The sequence below is a fragment of the Dipodomys spectabilis genome, unplaced genomic scaffold, assembly GCF_019054845.1.
Source record: "Dipodomys spectabilis isolate Male_0828 unplaced genomic scaffold, ASM1905484v1 ptg000108l, whole genome shotgun sequence".
Classification (NCBI taxonomy): Eukaryota; Metazoa; Chordata; class Mammalia; order Rodentia; family Heteromyidae; genus Dipodomys; species Dipodomys spectabilis.
The window spans coordinates 19600949-19622500 of record NW_024870785.1 but is presented as its reverse complement, the minus strand read 5'-3'; positions in this window follow the sequence as shown (position 1 = coordinate 19622500).

Sequence of the window (21552 nt, the reverse complement as noted above, 5' to 3'; positions counted from 1 at the left end):
TTGACATTTTTCAGAGCAATAAAATATCACCTTCTAAATACTAACTGCTTGATGGTATTTGAATGAACTGTTACAAACTCACTGTAGAATATGTTTCACTGAGTTGAACAAATATTTTAGGATATTTTGTGTACAATGGGTCTAAGGATGTGAAGGGAATTATCAGTTTCTAAATACTAAACTGTTGATGTTAGCCAAATGAACTGTTCCAAACTCATTCAGATAGAGATGCTGAGCAATTGGAACCTAGCATCACCTGTCTTGTTGAATTCCTCACAACAATGATTTCAGGATTCTTTGTATCTATAGAGCCTATGTAAGCTAGTGGAAAATAATCTAAATTCTAAATGGTTGATGTTCACAAAGAAATGTTAAAATCTGACTCAGTTTGAAGTGCTGAACATTATGACTGCTTCCTTGATCATTAGCTTGGATTTTCAGAACAATGATCTGAGATTTCTTTGTTCCCAATGGACCTATGGAAGGTACCTGGAAATATAAGCTTGTAAGTACTAAATGGCTGACATTAGCTGAATGAACTATTACAAACTCTGTTACAGATGCTGAGTAATACAAACACAACACCATTTCTCTACCATGAATCCTTTAGAACAATGATTTCAGGTTTCTTTGTACTCAATGAACCAACGGAAGCTACCTGGAAATATGAGCTTGTCAATGCTAAATAGTAGATGTTAGCTAAATGAGCTCTTTCAAACTCACTCACTTTGTGGTGCTGAGCCATGTGAACCCAACACTGTTTCTGTAGCTTGAAGTCTTCAGAACAATGATTTCAGGTTTATTTGTACCCAATGGACCTATAGAAGGTAAAATGAACTGTTACAAACTCACTCAGTTGAAGGTGGTGCACGATGTTAACCTAAGAGCATTTGTCTGACTTGAAGTCTTCAGAGTAAAGATTTCAGATTCTTTATATGAACAGCATCCATGGAAGATAAGTAGAAATATCAGTTTCTAAATATAAACAAGTTGATAATAAATATTTACACTCAGTTTGAGGTGCTGAGCAATGTGAACATAATGTTGTTTCCATAGCATGTATTCTTCAGAACAATGACTTCAGATTTCTTTGTATTTAACAGGCTAGGCCAGTTTGGAAGCTAACTGGAAATATCAGCTTCTAAATAGTAAAGGGTTGATGTTAGCTGAATAAACTGTTACAAACTCAGACTCAGGTGCTGAGCATTGTGATCCTCACAGCATTTTTCTAGTTTGAAGTCTTCAGAATAATTTCAAGTTTCTTTGTACCCATGGATCTATGGAAACTAGCAGGAAACACTGACTTCTATATCCTGAATGGTTGACTTAGCTGAATGAACTGTTATATACTCACTCAGTTTGAGGTGCTGTGCAATGTGAACCTAAGAGCCTTTCTCCAACTTGAAGTGTTCCAAGTAAAGATTTCAGATTCTTTGTACAAAATAGGCCTACAGAAATGTAACCTTCTAAATATTAAAGGGTTGATAGTAGACAAAGGTACTGTGATAAACTCAGTTTGAAGTGCTGAGCAATGAGAACTTCACCTTAATTTTCTACCTTGACTTGTACAGAAAATGATTTCAGGTTTCCTTGTATGCAAAAAACCCATGGATGCTACCTGGAAATATCAGCTTGTAAATATTAAATGGTTGCTGCTAGCCCAATGAACTGTGGAAAACATATTCAGTTTGAAGTACTGAGCAAAGTGAACCTAACATAATTACCTATCTTGAATACTTTAGAACAGTGACTTCAGGATTCTTTGTATCTAACTGGACTATGGTAGCTAATTGGATTTATTAGCTTTTTATAAAAATTCTTTTATTTTATTGTAAAAGTGATGCATAGAGGGGTTATAGTTAAATAAGTAAGGCAATGAGTACATTTCTTGTCCAACAGTGTTACCCTCTCCCTAGTTTTCTCCCACTTTCCCTTCTCCTGGACACCCCAAGTAGTAAAGTTCATTTACAACATAGTGTCTTGTGAGTATCGCTGTTGCATTGGCTCACAATGTTGCCCTTTGTCTCACCATTTGGTGATTCCTCTTCCCTTCCAAAAAATCAGATAAATGTATGTATAAGACATAAGGTAGCCGGGCACCGGTGGCTCACGCCTGTAATACTAGCCACAGAGGAGGCTAAGATCTGAGGATTGCGGTTCAAAGACATCCCAGGCACGAAAGTCTATGAAACTCTTATCTCCAATTAGCCACCAGAAAACTGGAAGTGGGGCTGTAGCTCAAGTGGTAGAGTGCTAGCCTTGAGCTGAAGAGCTGAGGGACAGCAGCGCTCAGACCCAGAGTTCAAACCCCACGACCAACAAAAAAAAGACAAGGTACCAACCCTCCCCCCCAAAAATAACCCCAGTGACAACAGGGGGTAAAGGCCAAAAAAAATGAAAAAGAAAGAAATAACATTAAAAAACCTCAATCTCTTGTTTACATATCTTGGGGTTCATTTTGATTAGCATCATTTTATATGGTCATATGTACATAGCTAATAAGCTATTGAGATCCTCTGCTAAGAGTATCTTGACATGTACTTTTTATTACAAATGAGGAAAATCATAAAGCCTATATTTATTTGGTTCTGGCTTACTTCACCAATATGATTTTTTTTTGTCGGTCATGGGGCTTGAACTCTGGGCCTGGGCACTGTCCCTCAGCACTTCAGCTCAAGGCTAGCACTGTACCACTTGAGCCATAGCACCACTTCCAGCTTTTTCTGTTTATGTGGTGCTGAGAAATCAAACCCAGGGCCTCATGCATGAGAGGCAAACATTCTACCACTGATCCACCTTCCCAGCCCACTTATGGGGGCGAGGAGGGGAGGATGGGAGGACAGAGATGGTAAGGGGAAACAAAGGAGGAGGCAACAATGCTTGATAAAAAATGTACGCATTATCTTGCTCATGTAATTGTAACCCTTCTTACGGTATATTCACAATAAAAAAAACAGTAATAATAAAAAAGAAAACCATTGTGACTTCCTAACCATTGTAACATGACAAACGTTTGTGTCGTCATCATCACTGTGACATCACAACCCTTTTTGACATCACATTGCCATTGTGATATTACTCACCCATTCTGACATCACAAAACTGTCCTTTGCAAGTATCTTTTATGACATGCTGTCATTGTAATATCTTAGGCCCTTTGTGAGCTCATAATCTGTTTTTGAACTCATATTTCAGGTATGACATGTGATATCAGAAATCCTCTGTGATACCATGACCAGTCTGACATTACACTGCCAGACATTATGACTATTGTGCCACATTGTCACATCACAAGCCTGTTACAACACATTAATTTTGAGACATCACATTCCCTTTTTGAATTCATACAATTGAGAACTTGTATGCTATTGTGACATGAACAAGGCATTGTGGAACCACACTCTATTGTGACCTCATCACCAGCATGACATCACCAACTAATTTTGACATCAAGACATTTTTATGACATGACGTGACATCACATTTCCATTGTGACATAATATTGTCATTGTGTTTTCACAAACCTATTATGACCTCATAACATTTCAGAACAGACTTTGAGCTTCTTCTGTGAACTTGTGTCCTTGCTGTAAACATATAGCAATTGAATTGAATTACATATAGCAATTAAATTGGACATATCATTTTGATATTACATACTCATTGTGACATCACACACCCATTTTCACCTCATCAGCACTGTGACATCAACAAAACATTGTGAGATCTCATTGTCATTGTGACATCATGATCATGTTCTAAATTCCCCAACTTCTTGTAACCACTTAGCCCTTTTAAAAAACACATGGGCTTTGTGACATCAAAGTCAATTTATGTAGCCATATTCTCTTTATGAACAAATGACAATTGGGATCAGACTTGCCATTGTAACATTACAAACACATTGTAACATCATCAGTGTGATATCACATTGTTGTTTTGACATTGTGACATCACAATACTACAATGACACCATAGCATTATGACATCACATTGTCGTTTTGACTCCATAGACACATTGTGAATGCCTATTCTATGATTTCATTCTATTTCAAATGTGGCATGTGGGTTGATATCAGACACACATGGTGACATCAAAACCATTGTGACAACACAATCCCTTTCTAACATCACATTGCCTTTGTGATATCACTAACCCATTGTGACATCACAAACCTGTCATAACATGTTGGAAAAACCATGGCCTTTGTGACTTCAAACTCCTTCTGTAACCTTGCTTCTTCATTGTGAACTAGTAGCAATTAAAATTGGATATGTCATCATGACATCATAAAACTTGTAACATCATAAACCCCTTGTGACATCACACTACTGTTGTAACATCTCAATCACAGTGACATCCTAAGCCTATTATAACCTCTTACTTTGAGAAAACACATGGCCTTTGTGACATCATAGTCATTTGTGTGCCCATATCATTGTAAACTAATGATTGTAATAGTACACTTTGTGACATCATCACCAGTGTGAATTAAATTGTCATTATGACATTATCATTGTGGAAAAAACTATAATGAGAACATAGTGTTCTGATGTCACATTGTCATTGTGACATCATAGACACATTGTGAATGCCTATTCAATGATTTCATGTGGGTTTATATCAGAAACTTATTGTGACCTCATACCCGTTGTGATATCACAATCCCTTTGTGACATCTCATTCCCATTGTGATATCACTAACCCACTATTACATAACCACTGTGTACTGTGCTCATAACTTCGGTGACATGCTGCCATTGTGCTATCAGGCCATTGCGAGATCATAATTTGTCTTCAAGCTCATGTTTCAGGTATGACATGTGATACCAGAAATGTGCTGTGACATCATGTCCATTCTGACATCACATTGTCAACCGTCATGACCATTGTGTCACGTTACATCACAAATCTGTTAGGACTTCATCACATTTTGACAATTCATGCCTGTGGAGACAAAAAAGTCCCTTGGTAAACTCATATGCTCATTTGTGAGTTAATGAAAATTGTGTCATCATTCTGCCAGATGTCATGGCCGCTGTGTCACATTGTGACATCACAAACCTGTTGGGACTTCATCACATTTGGACCAATGCATGACTTTGTAGATCTCACAATCCCATTCTAAATTCATCTACTCATTGGGAGTTAATGACAATTGAAGTCTAGAATGCCATTGTGACAACACCAACCCATTGCGACATCACAAACTTATTGTGACCTCATTACCATTATGGCATCACCAACTAATTCTGACATCAAAATATTATGACGATATTGTGCCATCATATTGCCATTGGGATATCACTGTCCCATTGGATTTTGCAAACCTATTATGACCTCATAACATTTTACAAAATCTGTGGCCTTTCAGACTATAAACTTGTGAATTCATATATTTATGATACATAAAACATGAGACAATCCAATGAGGCACATTTAAGATAACATTAGAAAGGGGCCTGCACTTACCTTGTCCTGGGCTGTACACTCAGAGACAAGCCAGCCCCAATCACCAATGGGCAGCCCTGCACTTTGTTTGTTGGTCTGCAAACCACCAATCCCCAAAATTATCATCTTCAAAGCTCCAAACATCAATAGGCAAGGCCTTTTTCCATTTCCCTTACTCTCTCCTTTTATACAGACCTTTCCTTCATTCCAGGTCATTCCCTTTTTTCCTTCCATCACTTCCTTCTTCTCTTTAGGCCTCTCCACTATCCACAGGCCTATCCTTCTCTGGCCTGGTGGCCAATTGCCATCCTTCCCCTCCTGCTCTCCCTCAAATTCCTCTCCTCCCAGGTCTTTCCCCTCCTGCTGTCCCACAACTTCCTTCCTTCCAGGTCTTCCCCTGTTTTTCTCCCATTCTGTTGCTCTGAATATGTAGCCTATATATAGGTTGTACCCCTCCCTCACTCCAATGGGTCTCCTGCCTAACAGTTTTCAACTGTCAATTCACAAACTGCCTGTTCCTCTAATCACTTCTGCACAGCTCATCATGTGGGGCTTGACACCCCACCCAATCTAGCAGCATGCCCTGTCCCCTTTGGTAGCATGCCTCATGTACTCCACTGGGCTGGAACACGGGGCCACACTGATTATTGGGGCCCCACTGTTTTATACTCCCCCCACATTGGTTTTCATGCCCAATCAAATCCTTGATTTCTTCTGTACCAAATCTTAAAAATTCTCTTCTACCCATTGAACAGAACTAAAATGTAAATTTAACAGAAAACAAGAAAGAAATCATGGAAACACACTAGTTAACACTAATTAACACTTGGTAAGTCTTATCCTTAATGGATCCCCTGAGTGTCTCTGAACAGTCCATCTTGCAGTCTTCTCTGGATATTGGTCCACGGCCTGTTTCACTTGAGAGTGATAGATCCAATGCTGTTTTCCTGCTAATAGCCAAGAGTGTAGTTAGCACCACCAAGTAAGGTCCTTGCCACCCCTCTGAAACTGTTGATTTCATGGGGGTCTTCTCATAGGAGCTTGGCATGAGACAAAGAAGTGCATACCCTGCTACTTTCTTACTAGTGGCTTGCCCAGGACTTTTCCTAGAGAAGCTACTGGAACCTCAGAAGCTTGCTTACTGAGGGGTTAGGATTACAGGCATGTGCCAGTGGCACCCAACTGCTGCCCTCACCTAGGTGAGGTTCTAGGAAATCACATTTACCATGAGTAAATAACGTTTCATTAGCAATTGGCTATCTGTGAATAATGTAGACCCAGGAAAGGCTGGGGTGTGGGGGAGGCGGGTGAACTGGAGACTGAATCACCTCAGAGACCTCAGGGAGGGATTATGTTGGCTTTACATATTTATAACCCCTGAAGCTTTTATGATTTTGTGTGTGTGCCAGTCCTGCAACCTGAACTCAGGGCCTGAGTGCCGTTTCTTTGGTGCTCAGAGCTACCACTACAGCACTTGAACCATAGGTGCAATTCTGGCCTTTTAAAAAAATTTCTTTAGACTTTTACTGACTAATGCCTGATCAGACTGTGCACCTGAGATCTCAAGTTCCTGATTAGATAGAATTTGAGGTATTAGCCACTGGCACATTTTCCTTGGACCAAATGCATATACCTCTCATAGAAGAATTTTCACTGAACGGTACAGACATATCTCACTTGTTTATGTGTCAGATACCATTCCCATCTGGGAATGAGCCCATCCCATATGTGTCCTGTGTGGGCAGAAAAGGAGAAGCTGAGAGGTGACTTCCTCCTGTACTCCCATAGGTACAGAATCCCGGGCCCTAACTCCGAGGAAGATGAACAAGTAAAGAAGTAAGTGGACTGTGGCACAAAGAAAGACCCCTTCGTTCAAAGTGATATCTTTGAGGTTTCTGATTCAAAGTGCAGATTTCTCATTTGTACATCACTTCTGTTTCCACTAGGGGCAGAGGCTTGGGATTGGCGTGGTGGCAGAGGACACAGCTGTGGTGTGGTTGTGGACTCTCAGGGATGACAGGGAGGGCTGTGTGTACAAAATCAGTTCCTTCTTGTGACCTATCACAGTGAGAATATTGGAGAATTATCTTTCAGAAGCTTCTAGTCATGGCTGGTGAAGATCATTCTGCCTGCAGGAGTCTCCTCCTGCTTCCCAACATGCAAGTGTGCATATAGCAGTGCTTGCAGAAAGAGGCTATGGGAGGCCGAGGATAGGGAGGGCAGGCACTCACTCTTCTTGTCACCAATCTGCCCACAGCAGCCTTTGTTCCATCTTCACCATGTGGATGGATTGCTATCCTGCAGATTTCCGAGAGCCCCAGAACCGACACCCGTGAAAGAACTGACCCACTATGCCATGCTCCACATGCCCTCCTCAGATCTGGTCCTCCACCTCCACATTCTTCTGGATGAGCTGGAGGAGACCAGGAAGAATGAGACCAAGAAACAGAGGAAGAAGTCCCTGTGTGGTCACCTCAGAGCTTGTGAGTAGGGATGGCGCCTGGGCCTCTAGGGATGAGCCTAATTGCCTGAGAGCCCTTATTACCCCCCAGGTTGTAAGAATGTCTTTTTATGATACTATGTGCCAGGCAGTGTTGGTTCTATTGGTGAAAGCACTTGCGCTTAGCCACTCTTGGGTAAGATCTTACCTTCTCATCAGTGTTCAGTCCAAAGTAAACTTGTACAGCCTCCTCCATTAGAGCCTCATGGAAATTGAACTCCACATTAACATCCAGAATCCACTCTCAAACTCCTTTACCTATTTCTGTTTCTCAGGCTTTGGCCGCCATAGAGCCGCTTCTCCTGACCTCCCAAGGAAGAAGCCCTCGGTGATGTCAAGGATTGTGATGGATGGGGATCTGGAGCCATCACTGGACTACACAATGCATGTGCATGTAGAGGGGTTGAATGCATTTGCAGTGAGGCCCCAAAAGGTGGTGAGTCCTGTGGATAAGACAATGGTTCTGAACCCCACATGTGACAGAGCTGAACCTGTAGGGACCCCAAAGAAAGAAGAAGGTAATAGTGATTGTCTTCCTGTGACTTTCACAGGTGGCCCAGATCAGCTCCAAAAGGGTAAAATCAGCACTCCCCCTGGTGTGCTGGAGGGAGTAGCACACGTGGGGCTGATGGAAAATGTCCCCAGTCTGTGCTCAGGGGAACCAATGAATGAGGTCCCAACATTAGATGTAGCTCAGGAAAGTGAATCTGTCCTCACTGAACATCTGGACAAATCTGTCCTGCTGCAGCAGAACCAGTCTCCAACTGAGAAATTAGAATCTGCCTCTCCAGCAATTGCCGGAGTAAATCCTATCTTTCATGAGGAGGTAGATCCTTTGGAGGATTCTGAGGCAGAATTTATGTTTGAAGGCAACTTAGAAGCCGACCTAGCCTTAGAGCTTCCCTCCCCTCTCCCTGGGGATATCTCTCTTTTTCTTTTTGTCCTGATTGTTGTAAAATTTGCATTCTTTTTATTCTTCTAAATTTATTAAATATATATGTTTATGTTGTAAAATTTATGGATGTTGAATACTCTGGCTTTTTTTACGTGTACAATCTGATGTCCCAGACACATGGTTCCTGAGTAAGGGCAAAAGACAGAGTGACCTGGAGCTGTCCAAGAGCACTTACTGGCTATAGAGGGAAGTGTTCAGTGCACTGTGAGGGGCAAGGAACCCAGCCCATGCCTGCATGAGGTGATCAGGCCACTACTAAAGCTCTAGGACATAGCAAACCAGATGTCCTTGAAAGTTGTTCTGTCTATTGAGACAAATGTCAGACTAAATGTAATTTATGGGGGACTTTCTTGTAACAGTGAATTCAAGTGTTTATGCACTCCCATTGTGCTTTGTGCAAATATGTAAGTAAATTTCACCTGAAAATTACATTAAATAGCTCCTTTGGGGGGAAAGTATTTGACAAAATACATAGGCATTAGGTATACTGAAAAGTAAAAGCCATCATGAATAGGAGAAAGAACACTTACTCAGAGGGACTTACTCAGAGGACATGACAGGTGTCCTGGCTCATCGCAATTATTCTATCTTCCAGACTAACCTGTCCTTCCTCAGGAAGGAGGTTCAGATCAGCCCCCATAGACAAATGTGAAAGACACTTATTCACTGAGTCAGCAAAAGTCAGGAACTTGTAGCATGGCTCAAGTTGTATGTTTAAGCACTGAACAAGGAAATAAGCAAAAGCTCAAGGCCCTGAGTTCAAACTCCACTACTGGTACAAAAGATAAAGACATCTAAACCTGAAATGTGTGCAATGGTAGCTTTAATCCAAGGGAAAAGCGATGTATAGAAATGGGAAAATTATATATTAGTTTAAGCACAAAGTCCAGATTTATACATTAGGTCCAGATATGAAATAGAAAAAAATGAAGTTTACCTTCACACATCAACTCCTGGCCATCAATTTTGTCAAATAGGCACAATGCTGGGTTTGAATGATTCATTGCTCTTCATACTAGAAAGTTATAATCTCTAATTAACCCTCAAAAAGAAAGAACTGGGGTCAGGCTCAAGTGGCAGAGCACCAGCCAATAGCAGGAACAAGTGAAGTGAGAGCAGGAAATTCATGACCCACTACCTGCATAAGAAAACAGCAAAGAAGCCTGCAGACATCAGCTGCTATGCTAAGGCTGAGTCTTTTCTCTCTGGGGATCAGGACATGTAGTATTTTTCTATCTCTACTTACTTCAACCTGAATACTAAAATGAGTCACTAAGATGAGCCTCTGTTGAGACTTTGTGTAACTCTCTTTTGTGAAACACCCGATAATGTTAATCTCAAGGACCAGTGATGTTTAGCTCAATGGGTAGATGCTAGCCTTGAGCAGAAAAGCTCAGCAATAATGCTAAGGCACTGAGTTAAAGACCCAGTGCCGACATGCCAAAGAACCTATGCAGTTTACACACATTTCTCAATGGCTTAATGAGTTTTCCATATGTTTAAAGGTAGGGTTTCTTTCTTTTTAGTTAAATGAGATAATTCCTAGTCGTATATTCCAAGTTTCATGGTTCCATTCTGCCTTTTTTTTTCTTCAAAAATGCTCTGGAGATAAGGACCATTTTGAATATATTTGTTAAAGCAAAGCAGATTTTTTTCTTCATGAATGAAAGCATTTGATATTTATGCAAATGGTTTAGTTGTGGGTGGTCCATGTGTGCATTATTGAAACCATATACAGCTATACTTGAAAAGATGATGCAGCTGACCATGGAGATGGTATGGAGATATTATTAGCTTCACTGTAGAATAACCCATTGGTGAGTGGGGGTGTGGCTGTTCATGTTCTATGGGAGCATGTGGAATGATTTATAAAACACCAAATAGATTCCAGCTAGCCAAATGCGGATCAGGATGATGTGGTACTATGTAGTGAATTGTGAAAGAATAGGAAAAACATCTTAGATATCCAGATACATTTTCTGAATGAAGTTATGAGGGATTTCTCTGTTTGTCTGTCTGCCTCTGTTTGGTCGTGGAGCTTTAACTCATGTGGGCACTGTCTCTGAGCTCTTTTTTCCCAAGGCTAATGCTCTTCTACTTTGAGTCACAGCTCCCCTTCCAATTTTCTGGTGCCCTGTGTCCTGTGTCACTAGATAAAATAAACTGGTGTCTAAGGCCTTCCAGAGGGCTTTGTGTTCCTAGGGCTGTGCGAGGAGAGGGTGGGGCCTCTCCACCCCGCCCCTAGCCCCGCCCCTAACCCCGCCCCTACCCGGCCCGCGGAGAGGAGCTGCGGAGGACGCGCTCCCTAGTGGCCCAGCCGAGCCACAGCCCCGCCCCTCCCCGCCCAGCCTGAAGCCCCGCCCCTCCCGCCCCTCCCGCTCCTCCCGCCCCTCCCGCCCCTCCCGCCCCTCCCGCCCCTCCCACCCCTCCCGCCCCTCCCGCCCTCGAAGCCGCGTCTGCTCCTCTCGCGACGCCGACGGCGCCGGGCTCCCTGGGGTCCCGCGGCCCTTATAGTTCCGGTTGTGGCGCCCGGGCGGAAAGTTGAAGCGGACGGACTGTGGCCGGCGATGGGCTTGGGGTGAGTGCAGGAGGCGGCGGCGGCGGCGGCCTGAGGGTCGCGTTCAGTCGGTTGTAGGGACACAGGCGAAGGGTGAGGTGAGAAGAGCCGCGCAGGCCCAGCGCCCGGCCATTGCGGCCTCCCCGCGCCGGCTCTGGGGCGCCATTCCCGGGGTCCCTGCGCTCCGCGACCCGGGACTGCCGAGCGCTGTGTGAACAGCCCCATTTCGCCCCGTTTTGGGCCCCTCTCTCCCCGCTTTCCTCAGGAGGGGCTTCCAGGTCTTTTCACTGATTTTAGAGGTTGGTTGTCGGTTGTGGGGGGGGCACCTCCCGTCGCCGTCCGTATGGAAGCACATTTGCAGCCAGACGTCTGCCCGGGAGAAGGCTGACAGGTAGCTGCGGCCTCCGCGGCGGCTGGGAGACTCAGGCGAGGCCCACGCTTTGAGGCTCGCCCCCTGAGGGGTTTTGTTTGGTTCTAGCGCTGGTTCTGGGGCCTTGAACTCAGGGCCTGAGCCCGTCCCTGAGCTCAAGGCTAGCGCCCTACCACTGGAGCCACACTTGCACATCCCGTTTATTTGGTAGGTTAATGGAGATTAAAAACAAGAAAGTCTCAAGGACTAGGCTTCCTGGCAGGGCTGGCTTGGAACCACCATCTTCAGCTCTCAGCCTCCTGTTGATGACCGGCGTGAGCCGCTGATGCGGGCCTTAGCTGGACGGTGTTCTGTAGAGCTGCTGAGACGCTTCAATCACTTTTCTTCAAGCATCCATCCAACACCGTGTTCTGTCACACACAGAGAACATGACTGAAGAGCGAAGCAGCAGGGCAGCAGGGGTGTTTAAAGCGGTGCTGCTACGACAGTTTTAACAGGGTTATGTTGCACAAACAACTTTAAAAGGCAGAAATGAGGGAGACAAATTTAAATTTGTCTATCAAAATTGTTAAACATTTGGGACTTCTCAGGAGTGAATTTTTTTCTGGTTAGTCTATTGATGTGGAAATCTGAACTATTTGAAACATCTATGTCTATTATGAGGTTTAAAAAAAAAACGCTTTTGCTGTTTAACCTGTGTTCCTAACCCCCTGTTTAAAACATTTTTTTCAGTCACGTTTAATTCTAGTTACTTAGCAAGCTGAGACCTAGAGGATCACATCTCATATCCAACCCAGATGGAATCCTAGAGACTCCCATCTTAGTACTGGCACACTCACAAAATTTTAAAAAAATTCTATGCACAAAAATAAAGAAATAACAAATACAGAGACCCACTAATGTGGATACAACTTGTTGATCCTCTGTTAAGAAACTATAGTGTGCCGGGCACCAGTAGCTCAAGCCTATAATCCTAGCTACTTAGGAGGCTGAGATCTGAAGAGTTAAAAGCAGTTAAAAGCCAGTCCAGGAGCCTGGTGCCGGTGGCTCATACTTGTAATCCTAACTACTCAGGAGGCTGAGATCTCATGATCAAGGTTCAAAGCTAGCCCAGGCAGGAAAGTCTGTGAGACTCATCTCCAATGAAGTACCAGAAAACCAGAAGAGTGGCTATGGCTCCAAGTGGTAGAACTCTAGGCTTGAGTGAAAAAGCTCAGGGACAGCGCCAGGCCCTGAGTTCAAGCTCTACAATGGAAAGGAAAGGAAAGAAGGGGAAAGGGGAAAGGGAAGGAAAGGAGAGAGAAACTGTAGTCTGTTGACACAATGAAATAGCATGTAGTTACAAATAAATGACCCAGCTTAAAAAAAAATACATAACTAAGGAAAGTGGGTTACAGGACTATATGTGTATACTTCGTACAACTTCATAGTCACATTGCTTGTGTCATATACAATTGTGGAAGACTTTAGGTAGATGTAAAAACATTATACAAGGGTAATGTTCACTGTTTGTTTTTTGGAATTCATTTCAAAATGTCTAACAATAGCCAGACTGCTTGATGGTACAATGCCCAAGCACGGATGTGTGAAATTCTAAAATTCAAATTATAAGGGAGCTGTTGTAAACTTAGAACATAGTGGTTCACAGGAGCCAAATTACATTTTATTTATATATTTATTTAATTTTACTTTGGGGCTGTTATTGGGGCTTGTATTCAGGGCTTCATGCTTTCCCTCAACTTGCTGGTTCATGACTGATGAGCAGACTGGCTCCAAAATGAAAGCCTCTGACCTTAGCTTCCTGAGTATCTAGTATTACAGGCCACCAGCATTAAGCTATAGTGTGTGTGTGTGTGTGTGTGTGTGTGTGTGTGTGTGTGCGAGCTCGCGCGCGCGCCCCTGGGAGCAAGCACGTGCATGTGTGCGCGTGCATGTGTGTACGTGCGTTCATGCACCCCAGTATTGAGACTTAAACTCATGGCCTGGGTGCTGATCCTTAGCTCCCCTTCTACCCCCGCCTCCCACTCAAAGCTAGTACTCTACCACTTTAGCCACAGCTCCACTTGAGCCACAGCTCCACTTCTGGCTTTTTGGTAGTTAAATGGAGATAAAAGTCTTACAGACTTTCCTGTCTGAGATGGCTTCAAACCATGATCCCCAGATCTCAGCCTCCTGAATAGCTAGGATTACAATTGTGAACCACGAGTGTGTATATGTGTGTGTGTGTGTGTGTGTATCTCTCTTCCCCCCTCTATATATGTATTTATAAATAAATGTATATGTGTAAGTATATATATATTATATAACTAAATACATATTTTATATAACAATTGAAAGTTGGAAGTAAGGCCTACCTTTAATGCTTTTTCCCACTGGTAATAAGGTAGCCCTTGATTCACAGGTGTAGATAGTGTGTTTTGAGCATGTCTGGGAGTGGTCTTCCCAGTGAATTAGGCTGCTGTCTTCTTTCTCCCAGAATTCTCTGCAGATTGACCTATATAGGGGTTATTTTGCCTTATTTCTGGAAAATTGGTTACAGTTATGGTGAAAAGATACTGCTTTCCTTCTGTGACACTTCTGACTTTTTTTTCCCCACAGCATTTCACTATTTGTAGCTTGTTGTCTGCATTCTGACTGGGCTCGCTTGGATTCTGTTCACCATGCCAACAGTGGTGGTGATGGACGTGTCCCTCTCCATGACTCGGCCTGTGTCAATCGAGGGGTCTGAGGAATACCAGCGGAAGCACCTTGCAGCCCATGGGTTGACAATGCTGTTTGAGCACATGGCCACAAACTACAAGCTTGAATTCACAGCATTAGTGGTTTTCTCATCGCTTTGGGAGCTGATGGTCCCCTTCACAAGAGATTATAACACCCTGCAGGTACAAAAAGGAATAAAGACCCAAGTTGATTGGAAAGAAAGCAGTATGATAATAGTGTACTGATTTTAGACCTTAGAATTATTTAATAATAAATATACAGGCACTTAATATGCACAGCTATAAAGCATAATTCATAACCAATAGGTCCTAGGCCTTTCTTTTGTAAAGCTATGAGGTAGAGAAAGGGGTCATGGGGGCTGGGAAGGTGTCTGACTGGTAAAGTGCTTGCCTCGCATTCATGAGGCCCTGGGTTCGATTCCTCAGCACTACATAAGCAGAGAAAGGTCATGGTCCATTTTCTGGAATTCTTAGGAAAGGTGAAGATTTCAGCATACCATGCTTCAGTCCCTAAATTCAACATTTTTTGCCATTCTGCTGTTTTCTACTTTCTCATACAATTTTAAGGTAATGAAAAATAGCCCTTATTAAAACACACACACACACAAAAACTTCTTCTAGAAAGTTCAGAATGATGCTTACTCTCCAACAGATAGTATTCATTTATAGATGCCAAGGTATTATTATTTTTCTTTTTCTTCTTTTTTTCCATCCTGGGGCTTGAATTCAGGACCTGGGCGTTATCCTTGAAATTTTTGCTCAAGGTTGGCACTCTACCACTTGAGCCATAGCTCCACTTCCAACTTTTTTGCTGGTTGATTGAGATAAGAGTCTCATGGACTTCCTGCCCAAGGTGGCATCAAATGTCGTTAGATCTCAGCCTCCGGAGTAGCTAGCATTACAGGTATGAGCTACTAGTACCCAGCTCAATGTTGTCATTTTAAAATCTTAATAGGTATTGTCTTTCAAAGATATTTTTCTGAGATTAGCCAGATGTCTTTATTTTTTTTTCAAATTCTTTATTGTGATTAAGTGATTACATAATTTCCCAAATTTCACTGTATTGCGAGATAGTGATGCTTAGTTAAAATCACAAACACATTCTAATTTCATGGGGCAAATTGTCTGTCGTGATCTATAATATTTATGAGTTCTGTGAGCTAGCCAGATGTCTTTAAACCATTAATATCTCCTATAGTTCTTAGCACAGTGTCTTGGCCAGTGAGTAGACAGTAAGTGTTTCTGAAATTAAACTGAGCAATTAAATAATTGTTGGGCAATTTGGAAATGCAGGATTAATGTAGTTTGAATTTTTAGTAATTTTTTGTTGTTGTTGTCAGTCGTGGGCTTTGAACTCTGGGCCTGAGCACTGTCCCTCAGCTCTTCAGCTCAAGGCGAGCGCTCTACCACTTGAGCTACAGTGCCACTTCCGGTTTTCTGGTAGTTTATTGGTGATAGAAGTTTCACGGACTTTCCTGCCCCTGCTGGCTTTGAACCGCAATCCTCAGATCTCAGCCTCCTGAGTAGCTAGGATTGCAGGCATGAGCCACTGGCGCCCGGCTGAATTCTTACTAATTTCCTCATTTAGGGCTGGGGAGGTGGCTTAGTGGTAGAGCACATGCCTTGCATGCCAGAGGCCCTGGGTTCGATTCCTCAGCACCACATAAGCAAAAAGAAAAAAGCCGGAAGTGGCGCTGTGGCTCAAGTGGTAGAGTGCTAGCCTTGAGCTGAAGAGCTGAGGGACAGCACCCTGGCCCAGAGTTCAGGCCCCATGACCGGACCCAAAAAAAAAAAAAAAAAAATCCTCATTTAAAAGTAGGGTGAACAATGGTAGGATGATTAAATCCGTGTAAAGTGCACAGAATGGTGTTTAGGAGATTATGATTAATGGTCCATACATTTTGGTCATTGCTTTAAGCTTGTTTCATTGTCCTTTACAGAAGAGGAAGTCTGTTTTGCTGTGTGTGTGTGTGTGTGTGTGTGTGTGTGTGTGTGTGTTTGTGTGTGTGTGTGTTTTCTGGAATCTATGTTTTGGGGCTTACAGAAACTCAGTGTTCGCTGTATGATATTCATACTTTGTACAGTTTATATTGGTTTCTAATAACAAAACAGCAGAGAATAATGAGCAATTTTTTTCTCGCCCAATAAGGAAGCACTGAGTAACATGGACGATTACAACAAGACATGCCTAGAGTCCGCACTGGTTGGTGTCTGTAACATTGTTCAGCAAGAATGGGGCGGTGCGATCCCTTGCCAGGTAATGCTAAGTTTTTTTCAATGTCCTTAGTTAATATTAACGAGCCAGGCACTAGTGGCTCACACCTGTAACCCTAGCTTCTAAGGAGGCTGAAATCCAAGGATTGCTGGTCAAAGCCAGCCCAGGCAGGAAAGTATATGAAACTCTTATCTGCAATTAATCAAAAAAGAAAAAAAAAGTAGAGTTATGACTCAAGTGGTAGAGTGCTAGCCTTGAGCAAAAGAAGCTCAGGGACAGTGCACAGGGTCTGAGTTCAAGCTCCAGGACTGGCACCAGAAAGAAAAAGCTATAAAAGGAAGTGGCACTGTAGCTCAAGTGGTAGAGCGCTCACCTTGAGCTGAAAAGCTGAGGGACAGGGCCTAGGCCCAGAGTTCAAGCCCCACGGCCGACAAAAAAAAAAAAAAAAAAAGGAAAAAGCTAAAAAAGGGGTAGGGAATGTGGTTTAGTGGTAGACTGCTTGCCTAGCATGCATGAAGACTTGGGGACGATTCCTCAATACCACATCAACAGAAAAAGCCAGAAGTGGTGCTGTGGCTCAAGTGGTAGAGTGCTAGCCTTGAGCACAGAGAGACTCAGGGACAACACCCAGACCCTGAGGTTAAGCTACTAGGAGTGCATGTACACATGCATGAGCACATGTGCAAAACATGCAAATCATTAACCACTGTAGTGTTGATTTTCCTCAGGCTCTAACCGCCTACGTTATAACTCCACAAACTACATTTTACACTATTTGTACAGTTTTTAAAGAAGGCATTAAATCACTGTAATGGTATCACAGAAATTTAAGTCATACTAATGTGTTCAGAAAGCAGACCTATGCCTCGAGGGAAGTATTTTCCTGGTAAATTGATGTACTGAAAATATATATTGTTTATATAAAGACAAAGGGCTCACAGTGGAATTTATAACTATTCACTAAAGGACGGATTATAATTTTGTGTGGTAGAATTGTAAACACGGAACAATAGTGTCTGTTCTTCATTATCTCGGTGTAGCAGTTATTCAGCAAATTTCTAACCATCTCAACTGAGTTGTCTAAAAAGTGAAGAGAATCATAAAGACTTGCTCTTGTGGGACACCAGTGGCTCACGCCTGTAATCCTAGCTACTCAGAAGACTAGGATTTGAGGATCTCCATTCAAAGCCAACCCAGGCAGGAAAGAGGAAACTCTCATCTCCAGTTAAACACTAAAAAGTTGGTAGTAGAGTTGTGGGCCAAATGGGAGAGTGCTAGCCTTGAGCAGGAAAAGCTAAGGGACAGTACCCAGGCCCTGAGTTCAAGCTCTAGTACCTGCATTTTTGTTTTAAATGCATAAGTTCAAAATACATGGTTTGGTCTTGTCTATGAGGATGGATGTTAAGGAGAGCAGAGAGAGAGAGAAAGAATGGTGGACAAAAACGGTCATAATATTCAATGTACATATTGAAACTGGGACTAGAAAACTTCAGATGGGTAAGTTTGGAGTACATGGAAAAATGATAGAAAGGTTGACACTGATCAAAGTGTATTCTACATATCAGTTGACGTTGAATTAAAACCCTGTGGTATAACTAGTTAAAGATAATTTCAGCTGGGGGCCAGTGGCTCACATGTATAATCCAAGTAACTTAGAAGGATGAGATCTGAGGATCCATGTTCAAAGTCAGCCCAGCAAGAAAGTCTATGAGGCTCTTATCTCTAATTAACCATCAGAAAACCAGAAGTGCAATTGTGACTCAAAGTGGTAGAGTGCTAGCCTTGAGCAAAAAGAGCTCAGGGATAGCACCCAGGCCCTGAGTTCAAGTACCATGACTGCCAAGAGAAAAAAAAGACAATTAAAAAAAATAAGCCAGGCCTCAGGGGCTCATGCTTGTAATCCTACCTACTCAAGAGGCCTGAAGATCATGGTTTGATGCTAGCCTGGGCAGGAAAGTCTGTGAGACTTTTATCTCCAGCTAACAAGTAAAAAGGCAAAAGTAGAGGTGTGGCTCTAGTGGAAGAACACCAGTCTTGAGCAAAGTAGTTCACAAATAGAGCCCAGGCCCTGAGTTCCAGCCCCAAGACCAGCACATAAACAAACAAATAAATCACACAGTTTGCTAGATTTTCACAAATGGAAGCATGTATGTATATCCTTACTACAATTAAGACCTAGAACATACCCATCACCCCACAAAGCTCCCTGCACATTCCTGTAGCAGTGAAAGCAAACCTGGGTGGAGCTGTTGGGCATGTGGCTTAATGGATACTTGTCCTCTGCACACAGGTCGTTCTGGTGACGGACAGCTGTCTCGACATTGGTAGAGGGTCCCTGCGACATTCCCTAGCGACACACAATCAAAGGAGCGACAGCAACAGGTTCCCGCTGCCTTTCCCTTTCCCGTCTAAGTTATACATCATGTGCATGGCAAACCTGGAAGAGATAATACCTTCTGCTAACTGCTTTTTAGATGGGTTAGGTAAATCCCAGGGCTCGGTTTATTTGTCAGTATATTCAATGAACACTCTTGCGTACGGTATAACATTTAGATTTGAAAAGACTTGATTTCACATGCTCTTTGACATAACAACACTCACCTCTCCGAGAGTATAGCTGGAGATGCCCATTCTGCTGATGACCATGAAGGGTTGAGATGTTCTTTTTTTTCTGTCCATTCCTCCAGAAATGTTGACAGAGGTATACTTTAGTTTTTTTTTGTTTTGGGGAGGGGCTTTTTTTGGAAGGGGGGAACATAAGTCTTTTTGTTTGTTTGTTGTGGTGCTGGGATTGGGGCTTAAAATCAAAGCCTGGATGCTGTCCCTGAGCTTTTTGCTCAAGACTAGCACTCTACCATTTTGAGCCACAGCTCCACTTCTGGCTTTTTTGGTAGTTTAGTGGAGCTGAAGATCACAGATTTTACTACTCAGGCTTGGCTTCAAACTACCATCCTCAGCTCTCAACCTCCTGAGTAGCTAGGATTACAGGCATGAGCCACCAGCACCTGGCTTCTGATGTGTTTTATTAAATACTTCCTGCTTTTCCCATTGAGTCAGGAATTATTTCACTTTACCTCAGTTTTTCTCTCTCTAAAATGCTGATAATTGATGGCTCTTGCCAAACCATGTCAGAAAGAGGTTGTAGGGAAGATGCTGTATGGCTACTAACTGTGGTCTCCTGAGAATCTGCAGAACTACTTATGAATGAAGTACCTCTTGTAACCTTGAGGCAGATTGCAATAGTTGAGGTAAGAAAGTCCATGAGACTCAGTATCTCCACTAAATTACAAAAAAATCTGGAAGTGGAGTTGTGGCTCAAGTGGTAGAGTGCTAGCCTTGAGCAAAAAGCTCAAGGACAGCACCTAGGCTCTGGAATTGAGCCCAGGAACTGGCACACACACAGAACAATTGTTGTGTTACTTCCTTCTTTATTTGTATTTTTTTTTGGGGGGGGGGTCCGGTCGTGGGGCCTAAACTCTGGGACTGGGTGCTGACCCTCAGCTCTTCAGCTCAAGGCTAGCGCTCTACCACTTGAGCCACAGCACCACTTCTGGCTTTTTTCTTTTTGCTTATGTGGTGCTGAGGAATTGAACCCAGGGCCTCATGCATGCAAGGCAAGCGCTCTACCACTGAGCCACCTTCCCAGCCCCTGTAGTTACTTCCTTCTGATATTGACTGTTAAGAAAATCATCTCACGGACTCAACACCCGTAATCCTAGCTACTCAGGAGGCTGAGATCTGAAGATCATGGTTCAAAGCCAGCCTGGGCAGGAAAGTCCGTGAGACTCTTATCTACCAAAACTACCAAAAAAACTGGATGTGGAGCTGTGGCTCCACTTGAGACTTGGGTCTTGAGACTCGTATCTCCAAGTAACCACTCAAAAAAACTGGAAGTAGCTCTAGGCTGAAGTGGTAGAGCACTAGCTTTGAATACATAGAGGCTCAGGGACAGCATTCAAGCCCTGAGTTAAACCCCTGCAACTGACAAAAAAAAAAAAAGTGTAAGGCCTTGAGTTTAAGCCCCAGTACCAGAACCAAAAGAACAAACCAAACAAACCGTTTATTGCCCATTTTGTTACAGTGGCTGTGGCCTTGGTGTGCTGGTAGTGATGTGGTGATTTGTTCTACTTTAAAGGTGTCCTCTCTTGCTTTGTAGCTTCAGAGCACCGATTCCCTGGAATGCCTTGAACGTCTCATAGACCTCAGCAATGGTGAAGGGCAAATTTTTACTATTGATGGCCCCCTGTACTTGAAAAACGTGCAGTCTATGTTTGGGTGAGTATATGCCTTAAAGTTGTTTTTTGAGGGGTGGGGGGCGGGGGCTTCTTTACAATCTCATATTATAATTTGACAACCAAGAAGAACAGTTACTGTATTATTTCTTCAGTCTAACGTTCTCCCAACTGAGCTATTTCGGCAACCTCTCAGTTACTGTATTATTTCTAACAGTTTTTTTTTTTTTCCACAGTTGCCCGTTTCTTAGGTAAAATAAGGTGGTCATGCTTTAAAAAGACTCAGCTGTTCCCAAGTTTAACTTGCTCTGGGGTTTCTCTCTCAATTGAAATTTCCTCTTTAAAAACATCAAAATATTTTCCATTTCACAAGTAGATTTAGTTTTGGAATCAGTGTGAAGGTTTAACCAACTTTACATCTTGAAATGTTACTTTCATATGTACAGTCCTTTTATGTGTACCACATGTGAACTCTTCCTCCCTTAACCAGTCATGATCATCTTCTAGAAAGCTGATAGACCTGGCATATACGCCTTTCCATGCTGTGCTCA